Source organism: Synchiropus splendidus, chromosome 1 (assembly GCF_027744825.2).
Source record: "Synchiropus splendidus isolate RoL2022-P1 chromosome 1, RoL_Sspl_1.0, whole genome shotgun sequence".
NCBI classification, from domain to species: Eukaryota; Metazoa; Chordata; class Actinopteri; order Syngnathiformes; family Callionymidae; genus Synchiropus; species Synchiropus splendidus.
In genome coordinates this window covers 57,209,494-57,223,215 of record NC_071334.1, presented here as the reverse complement: position 1 = coordinate 57,223,215, position 13,722 = coordinate 57,209,494, and the positions used below count along the sequence as shown (strand labels likewise).

The following is a 13,722-nucleotide window of genomic DNA, read 5'->3' as shown; positions in this document are numbered from 1 at the left end:
CATCTGAAGAGCTTTAAAGTAATACAAAATATAATTGAACATGAAAAGAAAAAGAAAAGAAAACTGTTGTTTTTGTAGAGCACTATATTGCAAATTGTTCCGCAAAAAGGAATTCTGTTTGAGTAAACTAGAAACACAAAGGAAACAATGTTCTGCAAATGTGGCCTGTCTGCATGGCAAAGTTAAGAAGAAACTTTTACCTAGGTATGTACCCATTAAGCTGAGTTTCCTAGCAGCAGCGGTGACGGATATCAAAGGTACACAGCAACAAAAAAAAACTCAATCAAACCATGGACCTGGTCCACCTTGTTATGGAGAGGATTTCCTGCGTATAGCCCAAAAAGCAGCCAACAACCAGCTAGCTTATAAAGCAACGGCAATTTTACAAATGTTACTTGCTATTACTGCAATGCTCGATGAAACCGAATGTTGCATAATCCAATGCACTTCCAAAACTATCCATAGACCAACGATCGCAAATATAAGAAAATATCATTATTAATGTTGTCAGGTATAAAGAAAACAGGTATAGAGAAAACAGTAAGGGTCAGTTCTTAAAAGAGAAGTGTCAAAACACTCCTCAAACGAGTGTGGGAGTGTGTTAGTGTATTGGCAAACCTAATTCGAAGCTGGAATTTCCTTGAGCACATTTGCCAGGATAAGATGGCTACCATATGCCACATATAATTTGCTGTAATGCAAAAACACAATGTTGGCTTCAACCCAACTGGTCTGGTGTTGGACAAAATTTCAAGAGCCAAAAAGGAGGAGATGATAGGTGAGTGAGGTGAATCAAGAGAGTGGCCAGCTTACAGGTTTGGCCTACAGACCTTCAGACAGTCCAGTTCTGTGTTCTCAAAAAGCATCTGTATGCCAAACACAAAACAGCCACACATTTTTTTCCCCACCACTTATAAACTATCTTCACTTTATCGCACACTTCTTCAGGCTCAGGTACAGACTGTACGGTGTACTTGTAGTAACAACATAAAAGCTAAACTCAATAAACACAAGCCAATCTAAACACAAGTTGAGTCTCGGGAATTTGGGTCACATCGCTGAGCTGCTCCTTCAGTGACCGACAGATATAGTTACGAAAAGAATGGCACCTTTTTATTCAGGCCAGGGGCAATATTTGAAGTTACACATGACCCAAGATCTTCTTACTATACCATGTCTTCACATTTCCATGTTGCATTATTATATCTAACAACAACACAACTCCTGACAATAAGACGTTAATGATCTCCTTCAAATCCCCTTTACTGCTTTACAGCACTTCCTCTACAATACTCTTGTACACCTTTATGTTTATATTACTCTTATCTTGAGCTCAAGTGGCAACAGTGTATCTTCTATTTATCCTAGTGTGTGACACCTCTTCACGGAATCAGACAACACCACAGTCAAATCTACTTCACAGGCAGATGTCAACTATCACAGGGACTTACACAGAAGACAAAGAAAGCGTGTGCTCGGCATGTATTGAGTTTTCCTATGCGAGTTCCAACTTTGTGGTTTATGCAACCAGAGCTTGAGGTGGAATCCTTTAGCTATCCTGAATGTGCACTGGTATTGTTAGAGTGGAGACAGACACACTTACATTAAATAAAGGCTGACATTATCTTTTATCATGCATAATAAGCATGGGTATATGAGGTCCCAGAAAACCGGAATATTGGTTTAGTCCGGCAAGAATCAGACTTTTAAAATGTATGTAAACAGCTTGCACACTACACTACCTGGACAATGCGGTGAATAGGTTGACTAAGTCGACTATGATCGGACAGGGTGGGGTGTGGCTCTGTGTACTTCAGCTTCGCAACGTATGTAAACAAACAGCTCCTTAATGCTTAGTGCATCATATACGGTCACAAATGTAGCTTGATGCAACAGTCGTCCTCGGTCTTTGTTGATGTCTGCGGTGAACACATAACAAAACTGATCTCAGCTGTGTTGTCACTTGCTAAGACACTGATCTATGGATGTGTAGAGTTGTCATTCAGGTTGTTGTGTCCGTTAGTTCTCATAAGAAAAGATTAGAAGAACTGCAATAGTTGTAGGTTTAACAATAAACTACCCCTACGTTAGTGTGGTTGCTAACCTAGGTGGGGCTCACAGCAGTGACCAAAAGCGTGACTCTTTGCTTTACATACTCCACATCTATCATTCTGGCAATACAGAGAAAAGAGTCCCTGAATAATTTTTTTTTTTCCGAAACTTGTGAATTTAATCGAGACATCTGCCGAAGTAAGTGCTCTGACGATGTTGACAGCTCTTGAACCATCGCTCTGAAGCGCTGATTCTTTATCAGTCAGCACGATTGCTGTGCACAGAGTACAATATAACAGTCTAAAATGGCTCCTTGCTCGGTACTGAGGAGGTCACAGCGCCACCCCTCGGCACAAACTGACATTACAGTAGCAGGGCTTTTTTTCTGTATACCCGGAGAACATGACTCTAATCTAGATACTGCTTTGACCAAAAGAACGCTGAGATACTGTGGTGCCAACCAGATCATACATTTATGGTACATACCCTGGTACACGCCAAGATGGGTGACTCGGTCACGTCTTGTAGTTAAATGATCACCAGTAAGAGAGGGACAGATTACAAAGCTACTTGCTTTCTAGGTTGCCACAGCAACACCACGCCTCTTCAGCATGCACTGGCACTATTTGTTCTCAGGAGCAGATGTCTGTGGTTTCAGGAATAACAGCTACAGCGTCTTCTTCAGTGCAAGCTTTACCTTGTAACAATATAAATAGTTGCTTTAAATCTTGTTCGCTTTCTGTTGTCGAACTCTAACCAACGCAAGATAAGCAAACTAAACATGGAAAACATTAGATGAAGCTGGGCATAAAGGCAATCTAATCTGATCTAATCTTTGATTGAAAAACAACACTAAAAAGCAGGAGTTAGTGAGACAGTTGTTCTCCTGGACAGGAAAAAAAAACGCCCACCTTCACAAACACAGCATGGTTCCGGGTGTTTACATTTGGCAGAAGGTGCCTTAGTAAACACAACCATGTGCTAATGCAAACCACAGTCAGAAATTCAATCTGTTGCATGAAAGGTTAATAGGTTACTGAAGGCTTAGTGATACCAGGGCAGATTGAAAAGAGCAGTAAATCACACCCGGCTAACCACAGAGAGAATGAGGCTTAATCTTCTGAGAAAATAGTCCTTGCTAGGAGAAACAAACAACAGAGACGTGTCTCAGTGGTTAAAGATGTTCTCACAGTGAAATGTGGGAGAAAGTGAGAGAAAGAAGGGATTCTGAAGGTGTTGGTGATCTTCTCAATGAAGGCACTGGTTCAAAAATCTAAATTGGTACTCTACAATACCAAGATGTCTATTTTCTGTTTGTTAAGATATTTAGAACATAAATTCAGTACACGCCTGTTGCACATGTAATTTGCCAGAGTTTATGTCATTCTGTAGACCATTTTTTTTCCAGAATAAAGTCCAAATAATTTCCTGGGTAACAAGCCTCATGAAGCCTGCATTTAAAATTACTCACTAAAGCATAGACTTCCCCGAGATCCTTCAATGGAAAAAAAAGCCCTTGTCCAAATTTACAGGTATTTGCAGTCTTTGTTCTAAAGAGACAGAAATTAAGATTATCTAAATGCATACACAATTTCAAAACACATCGCCCATTTTTCATGAAGAACAATGACCACAGGGCATCGCACTTTGTATATTTTCTCTACTGAACTGCAAATGTAGTTTTGCAAAGGATTGCGATTACAAATACACATTTCATTTTCGAGCAGTTAAACAGACATACAGTAGTTGATGGCAATCGTCACAGATAGGAAAAAGAATACACACAAAACACAGCTATTATAGATATGATTTCACCTTTCCACACACTTGGATGTGTTTGTCAGATTTAACATTGCTTAACTGTTTGCAATTCACTGGAATTAGTTGGCACCACTGAAATTTACTGTGACCACAGAGGTTAACATCCGTGGAAAATTCATCGCTACAATGCCCTAGTTAGAAGTCAAGTCAGTCAAATTTACTGACCATCTGTCAAAACCAAGCATAACTCAGATTAAATGAATAGTTTGTGATTGTTAGAAATGTGCTGCTAACCCTTGACAATGGGAGTTCGAACATCAAGATGACGATTATGACCAGATACTCTCACTAAGGTAATATCAGATACCTTAACACAGTTTAAAGCAACAGACAACAATTCTACAAACAGCTACCGTGTCATTCCCTGAAAATACTAACAGTGTAATACTTAGAGTTGGAGTGATATGTTTTTGTACCAGTGTCATTTATATTGCAATTGTGATTTATCACCATTCAGATTTATTACGATTCAGCATTGATTACTGTGATTTTAACTTTGCTATTTTCTGCAGCTAAAAATTGTGCAAAAACACCTGTCAGTAATATTTTGAGGATTGTATCAGTGATTGAAAGCCTGGGTCTTCACAGACCTCTGCTCAGATGCAAGAGAAGAAAATAATTTCTGGAGCCAGATAAAATAAAACAAAAAAAAACAAATATCCAACTTGCTTCACTGCAGTTTAACACTACAGTATGAAGTTTGATCACACTGACGTTAGGAATCTACTGTCTACAACCTCAGAGGAATGACAGTGAGCAACAAGGAAGCAGAAGGTGCTACCCCAGTTAGCATTATGTGGATTCAGCAAGGAGTCCTTGGAATACATTTCACTCAAGCTCCCAAGTTTACCTAGAATATCACACTTGCTGTTGATTGGCTGTTCTGTTGAGCGGGTTTCTGAACTCTTCCGCAGGCCCTTGAAGAGACACGCTGGAGCTTGAATCACCTTCTTTTTAATCCAGAAACGGATGTGACAATGAAGACATTACTGCCCGTCAAAATGTAAAAAATAATAATTTAAAAAAAATCAAGACCTGGGCTCATAGAAAGAAATCATCGTATCAAATTTCTTTTCCACCCCAAGTAATCTTTATGTAATATTTTGGCCATCAATGTATTGTTCAATCACATTTCATGAACATGTTCAAAAGTACATTCTTATATAATACAAGCCACCTCAATTGAGTCCATCAACCACAGCAGTCTTTTCACTCTCGGGTGAGTTCACCTCGCCAGACGCTAAATCACAATATTTCAACTTAGGACACCATAAAACATGCAAGCGAAATTAGACAATCTAAACTGTAAGCGTCACTGAAGCAATAAGTGCTAGTAGCTAGCAGCAGGGTGTTCACCCGAAAATCTGCATGTCTAAACCAATGACAAGCTTTTTAGACATGTACCCACCTACCCACCCACATCTGCTTCCTGTTATCCAATGAGGACTTTTAAAACAGGCAGCTACGGGGGCTTTCAGACAAACAACAAGCAAATCATCTCTCTTTCCTATGTGTTAATTTAGTCAGTACAAAGTCAACCCTTCATCACAATCGCAAATATGAATAGATCTAAAACACATGGAAGAAGAATTGAAATAACTACACACAGCTGCATATGCTTTGCTGTAAGCTGAAGTTTGACCAGTGTGCATAGATGAGGCTTGTATTACTCGTCGGCTTGTTGTTAAAGCCTGGTAAATATAAGTAACCCATTCTTTCACATACATATGCAGCCCATAATAGCTGTACTTTATTACTACTTGGGCCATGCAAATAGCCCAGATGGTTGTATGACCACAGCTCCACTTTGCCACTCTTCATTTCTATGATTTGCTGTTTCAGTTGAGTTTTCTCTTTGTGCGCGTGCATGTTTACGCACTGGTTTGCATTTGACTGGCGCCACTCTACTTCTGGTAGCAATTATAAAGACATGAAGCAGATAGTTGAATAATGACGGTTTATGCAACACTGTGGAACAGAAAGGCATGAATATACACATTGTGATGGACCGTCAGGAAGACGTGAAAACTGGTATTACGATTATGAAAAAAGAAACATGCATACAAACACTTCCATGTGCACACAATGACAAGAGACAAAAGTGTCAATGAAAGAATGCTTTGTAGCTGTTCAAGTTCAGTCGACAAACTATCCAAAATAAGTAGGTATTTGCTCAAAAAGCCCATCACAGGGCCCACAGAGAGAAAGACATACACTTAAGACTCACATTCACTCCAGTGGACAATTGCAAATTACATGAAAGTTTTTAGTCATTGCGAGGGAATTAGAGTCCCCAGCGGAAACCCACAAGAACTGAGAGAGACCAAATAAATTCTAAAAAAAAATGCTGAAGACGTGTAAGTCTCTCTCAGATAGACGCATATATAACATTTGAATATTTTCTTTCGGTTAGTGCTCACCAAGAGAACCGTGTGCTGTTTGTCATCATAATAGACATTTTGCTACGTCACATCACGGAGTTGTTTACATAGTAGTATCAGTTTGTTTAACATATCTTTGAAGATAAGCCTGTGGCACAACAGCAACCAAGGACATTTCTCCATGTGACAGGGAGGAAGAGAGGCACGGGAAGCACAGACACTATCACATAGCTTTGATAGCCCGCCCACTGCAACCCGGGTCCACCCCCGCACTCGCCTGCACCCTACTCCTCACACATATGCGACCCCTGTTCACTGGTGCATGAGTCACACTGCTGGGAACTCTTCATCCATTGCTACGCTCCGACTGGCTGAGTAGCCTGGTGCACCAGGAAGGGGGATAGACTAGATATAAATCTATTCTTAGAAGATATTGACACTTGTATCGAAACATAAACAAAGCAGGGGGAGAGAGTAAAAAACTGAAACACAATTTAGATAGATTTAGATTTAGAAATAGTCATATAATTTATTTAGAATAGTTATGTGTGTTTACAATTTAAAAGATATGTAAGAGAAAATCAATCATGTTTTTCATTATAAAAAGAAAATGTACAGTATAAGGCAAGCACAACAAATTGTTTATTAAAATAGATATATAACCCAAAAGTGCATTTAATATGTCCTATTTAAAAACAAAAAAAGAAAAAATGGGATAAAACCAATGCAAATCTTGAAAGTGTAGACATCCATTAGCATCCATTTTGGCTGTTGAGTAAACCAACTGCAACCGGAAAAAAGAGGGGTAATATCTCCAAGATGCATTTCAATACATGACAAAAGAATGTATCACAGGTTTTGTTGAGGTGCTATATAGCCACCTTGACAACAGCAGCTCCCTGCCTTGACCACCTTCGCCATTGAACAATCAGTATCTGAGTTTATTTGGGGTTTTTTTTATATATATATATAAGAAATGTCACCAAAATGATTTATTTATTTACAAGAAAGCAAAGCTGAAAACTGTTCTTTGAGCAACAAAATGTGTTGGGTGTGCCTGAGAAGCTTTATGAGGGAAACACTTGTCATAAAAATTTTATCAGCTAATTTGTTCTATGAGGTCAATTCATCTCTCTCACTTTCAGACAGATTCATGGGAAAATATTTCATATTATGTTTCATTTAAATTGCAAATTCCGAGGAATTAATTAAAATAATTTTTGGAGGGCAAGATGAACATATTTTCCAATCAAAGAATGGGTTGTTGGATCCTAAACTAACAATAGCATGTTATCAATGCAAACTCAAAGATAAAATGTCTAGACTTTAGCTAATAATGACTGTGATGCTTTCTCAAGTTCAAACTCTTGATTATTTGTTTTATGCCATAGTAGCTGTAAACGTTTGATAACAACAAGACAAGTCAACGCAAAATTATAAATTGTTCGACAGTCCGTATTTATTGCGGTAGACAGTAGACAAACAAACAAATGAAACAGTCAGAGCAACAGAAATTCAAAATCATCTTTTAATTTGATTTTCAAAGTTAAGTAGACGTTCTGTTTAGTCAATCTGGGTTCCACTACTTTTTTTTTAAGTTTCTGGGGAAGAGTGGACTGCGCCTCTGTTTCAAAAAAATCCTGACAGTAACCCTGATAGGATTTAAAAGAAGCAGTGGGCTTTCTGTCATGATCTTTATTTTATTTATTTTTCTTTTGAATTAATCCAAGAGTTTTCAAGCACGGTTCACATTATCTTATTTTTTCTGAGTCCTACAAAATGCAAAAAGGTATTATGCTGTGATGTGTCTAAATATACAAAGCTGTGATTCAATATGGCTCTGCTGATGCATCTAAAGATAGTATGAGCACGAGCGTCAAACCACCAACTCAATCTAAAGCCAACAGCCACCATCAACACAAAATTGATGACAGAAACAAATGATAGCGCCTATTGCCAGCCTCCTGAACAGTTGCATAATGCTGAGTTGAGCATAAGCACAGGAGAGAAGCGGAGAAATGTTTTAACTCATCTGTGCCACGATGACTGCTGCTGAACTACCGTTTCACCTTTGTCGAGCTTTGCAGACCAACAGGGTCTCCACACAAAATGTCATAGTTGAACCGAGGTTATTTGTTTTCTGATTTTGCTGCTCTCTGTGATTTACGCTGATAAACAGGAATGCAGTCGAAAGCACAAGCATGAATGTCCCATTTTGATTTCTTGGTGAGATTATTAACACATGCAAAAAAAATTGCATATCAACACAAAGCCAAGTGTTCTGATTTTTTTTTTCTATTATATTAATATGATTTGTAATGAGAACACAATTACCAACAATCCTAAATGAGTTAATAGATTTATGGTAAGAGGTCCATGTTATAAATGACAGCAGATTAGAAAACTTCAAAATACTGTATCCCCATAGCACAAAGTACTCTTAAAGTGAGGGTACATACACTTTATTCTGGCTGTTATAGTATTAATGTTTCATTTTCTGTGTTATTGTACATAGGAAAGGTATGTTATTAATGCTAATAAATGTGTCAAAATCTGCTAGCCATTTTATTCACAAAAGCATAGTTTCAATGTATCCAGCCAAACAGATGAGCTCTGATGTTAGCTAGCCATTTTATCAGACAAGGAGTTTAGCCAACTTAATTTCATTGGCAGTGTTGGTGCACAGTCTGAGTCTAACATCTCAACTGTCTCACAGCAGACACACCATCACCCTGCACGGGGCGGCTCGGAGGTACGACCAGAGAAGATAACATTCCACAAGTTTTTGAAGAAGACTAATTTGAAGTCTGTTTCCACTTTCAACCGAAAATAAACAGGCATCTTTCTAGTTCAAGTTGTCTTCGGTCTGAAAAGCTCATTCCAACGGGCTATACTGTATAAACAAAGTTTGATTATCCCAGAGGTCTTTCACACCGACCCAGTTTTGGTTCTGCCGTTCGGTACTATCAGAACCTATCAAAAGTTGTGAGAGCACAGCCACATATATCACAAGGTCGCTGGTTTGAATCCAGCTAAGTTTTTCATGCAGTGATTGAATGAATGCATTTTACCTTGCACCAGTTCAAAATATCAAACTAAATAATGAGGCAACTTTTTTTTTTTTTTTTTACAACCAAACAGATTCAAATAAAACTTATCAATTAACGTCCTCTCCCCGTTGATGCATCTTCATAGACCCTCTACCCCCACCTGAAGTCTCACACATTGGAATATAAGTTGGCAGTCCACAGCAGGATGGCCATCTAGTTAAGGCGTGAACTCTTTGTTGCAGCCGCCAGTTCCAACTGTAGTGTTTCCACGAATCCGAAGCCAAACTTTCCCTCTTTGGTAACTAGCTTCAAAAGTTAATATCACAATAAACGTCAATACCGGTATACCGTGTCATCCCTGTTGTCTTCTGAACAAAGTTTAGAAGAAATTGGTTTCTCTATTTTACATTTCATTTACAACTATCACGGTAACTTGCTAAGAATGCTTAGAACCACCTACATACACTGTACAATTATTTATTTTAACCTGTTATACCAGTGGCACTCAGAGTAACATGCCTTCCTCTGTGCTTTTTAAGTCGAACATTTTTCTTCCGCTACACCAGACGTTCTGCTTCATCATAACACTTGCATGATTGAAACAGACAAGGTAGTCAATTATGTATGGCAAGTCCAAAATAGTCACCTTGTTGCTACTGCAATGTGAAAATGGTGCGGTCAGGGACATATTTAGCATCCACCAAAAGTCATGGGCTGTGAAAGCACTAATGGTTGAACTCATGCCACTCTCAACCAAAACATTACCATTTCGCATCATCACATTACTTAAAGCAATGACTTTCTGCATTACGTAATTTACAAAAGCCTATTCATTCATATCGTCAGAATTCTTTCTGTTTGAAATGGTCAGATTCTAACAGTGGAGAGAGAGAGAGATCTTATAAAAGTCACCTTATAGGAGAAAGCCATTAAATACCATGTTCCAAAGACAAGCAACTGCCACAAAATAATACAAATCATATCACACATGATCTCAATTTTCTCTAGAAAGAAGGGGTAAACAAAGATGGTTGGGATTTAACAGCTATTTGACAAGGACAATCCACCACAGAGCCAGAGCAGAAGTGGGGGTAAACTTCACGAACAGCAGTGCAGAAGAGCACAATGTACCCTGTTGCAGGCCCCTCAAAGTTGGTTCAATATCAAAAACTGTCCCTTTTTGTTTTATGTATTCACTCACACGCACACGCACAAAAAGAAAAGTAGGGCCTCAGACCTGGCACAGCGGACTCTAATTCTTGGAGCAGCTTTCTCTCTAATTTAAAGTTGATTGCCCTGGGCCCTCTGTGTGCGACTAGCGAAATATGAGCGCAGAGTCAAGAATATGAAGGCTCAGCTCGGACAGAGTTTATGTATGAGCGTGTGCGTACGTGCTTAGCCATTGCATGTAGTGTGTATGTGCAAGCTGTAGCTTGTTATGGTCTATATGGAGCCAGCATGTGTGCACTTGTGTGGACCTGTATGCACATGTGGTTTTTGGCTGGAAGAGGAGCAGAAGGATTGGACTGCCAGCGAGAGCTGTCTGCAGGGTATCAGGCACAGCTCGCGGGAAAGTGAATAATAGTAGTTTTCTAAACTAAGAGGAGTGTTCAAGGATGTTAAGACTGAAGGAAAATGAAGTGAAGAGAGGGAAAATCATAATCACTGTAGCCCTATGTTTACTAGAACATTGAGGTTTAAGTACGAGCAGATTGTTCCACTCACAGCATAAATGAATATTTGAAAGACTTTCACTTCAGTTTTGCTCCAACCATTGTACTCTGAATGAGTGCTAGAAGAACATTTTTGGCAGAATTATTCACTTTCCAGAACTGTGATGATGATACATTCAATGATCTTCCCTAAAAAATAAATATGCAAATAACTTTCAACTTGGGTAAAAAAAAATCTATTTCATCAAAACAGTGATGAATTCGCAAAATGCTCCAGTAAACATTTAAAGAGTAAATTCAGAGATATCTGCAAACTAGCAGCGATGCAATTTCAATACTCAATACTTTTGCGTTTACTCCTTGTTAGACTATCGCAAACACCTTTGAACAGCACACTTCTTCAATTGAAAAGCCACAACAGACATAAAAAAGAAAGAGCAACAATTTGCGCACACTCTCAGCCAGGAACTCTGCCCTGTTCCACTGTTCAGACACCCCCGGGGGTTCTTCTTCTCTCCGCAAGCTGGGCCTGTTTGCATTCCTGTTGGGCTCTATTTTAAGGTTTCATCACTTCACTGGCTGCAGGAATGCACATCTGTAGTGGGACCTCATCCCACTGTCGCCCACTCTATTTGCTTCTAATTGCAGAACACAAGCCCAGCTTCACTAATAACCAGTGGTGGATATATATGGGGGCTTGATTTGAAAAAAAAAAAAAAATTTCATCTCACATAATGTTGTGACGCTAAACACCCAACGTTATCAGTCTTGGCTGAGGCATTTCATCCGATTGCACACCGGATGAGAAGAGTAATCAACAGTGTCTGCCTGCGTTAAGTGCAGAGGGTTGGCCACTTGTGAAATAAGGAAATTAGATGTGTGGCCTGCCTTGTTAATCTTATTCTAGCAGTCATCGTGAGACGAGAGAAAGACATGGCAGTGTTTTTCAAACAGTTACTAAGTAGGAAAAACACATGGTAGTCAGAGCGTTGTTGAAGGTTGGAGAGTAGGTGGACGATAAAAGTCAGAAAGTCATGAAAAAGATGGGGAAAGGAAGGAAGTAAAGATGAAAATGAAATGGTGTTTTCTGCCTTGTTTTTTAGCGTCAGTGACAAATCATTCTTGAGTTGAAGTTGAATTGAGTTTTCAAACACATGCATACCTCAAACAAGTGTTTACACCTGACATGGTTGGTGTTGGTCGCATGGTGATATTTCCTTGAGATGTCCCTTGATCTCTATCTAGATACTCGCCAGGAAGGAGTCAAGACTGTCTATAACTTTTAAATCATGGACAGGGGACTGCCATGACAGACATGCCCTTAACAGACATCATCTCCAACTAATGGATAGTAATATTAATCGTGTCATTGGAAACCTTCTTTTTAAACTTATCAGATTTTTTTTCTATAATTCTTTCAGTATTTTATTCTCATTCAAATATTTTCAAGATTTAATTTCATTATTTCTATGCTTAGTTAATCCAATTTCTTTCCTTACCCTGTTTACTGTTTTTATAGTAAAACTGTTCGTTATTCATTTATTAACACCAGTAGTTTTTTATGACTAGATTACTATTTTACTGAAGTCATTCATTACACTAAAGTTATTTTACTTGATTACTTTTATCCAACTATTTTTCCACCAGTACCATTAGGTCTGTCAATTAATCTGCATTTTATCCCAATTATGATTACGTCATGATACGATTATTTAGCCAAATGCCGCCTTGTTTGCTTAGGGGTTAAAGTGCATGACGGAAGCTACTCTGGAAGGCATAACTAGCCTGAGTGAGCCCCCTCAGTGTAAAGTGTCTGCGCAGACACTAGTTTTAGCTACCTTTTAGTACTGACGCAGTCCTCTGACGCTAGCATCGTTTTCAGGGTCAGAACTTCACAAGCACTCACGCAGTTCTGAGTCACAACAGCAATGACAACTGCTTGTTGCAGATGTTCAGAAAACCACAGATTATTTTTAAGTGGTCAAGTGCCTAAGAACAATCGCTCGTACTCAAACTGAGACAGCAGTGGTAAAACGTTAGGGCTCCTAGTTCATTCATGTCGCAGAGACAGAAGAGTGAGTTCTTCCCTCATGATCTCACAAAAATGCATGAAATGTGAAATCACAGCTTACATCAGAACCGCAGAAATATATTTGCTTTTCAGCCGCAGGTACCGGCTCAGAGAGGGTTTTCAGCACTGATGGAATTACAGTCACCTGTCTGCACAGTTCTCTAAGGGCAGACGATGTGAACAGACTAGTGTTAGAAACCTTTAAGAGTTATAGATAAAAAATAATTATAATTATTATTTATCCTTTAAACATTGTTTTGCACACATTTGTTTTATTGTTCAATGTTAAATGAGGTTTGGAAGTGCAGGCACAGCAAAACTTGAATCACTAAATAATTCTTTCAATAATCGTGATCATGATATGAATAAAAAAATAATTGTGATTGTGAGTACTCAAGTACTTTTCAAACTACAGACAGTGAGCTATTTGAGCCACACAGACCTAATAAGGTTAGGTGTACTTAGATAAGTACGTTGTAAAACAGACTTTGTAAAGAAGATCAACAACATTATTTTTCACATTTCAGAAACTCCATTTAAAACTTTTGGGAGTGGAAATATGGACAACCTGGGATTCGAAACCATGTCTGTTTTTGCAGTGTAGTTGTTGACCAACAGATATCTGTCAATTGTTTTCTATATTACAAAGTTAGTCATTGATACATTTGGTTTGT

At 38.7% G+C, this 13,722-nt stretch overlaps 1 protein-coding gene across 2 annotated transcripts in view; it reads right to left on the bottom strand.

Moving 5' to 3' along the window:
* The window catches only part of il11ra (interleukin 11 receptor, alpha), a 34,038-nt gene that overhangs the window by 19,526 nt on the left and 790 nt on the right, over positions 1-13,722 (bottom strand). The gene's annotated exons all lie outside the window — the stretch shown is intronic.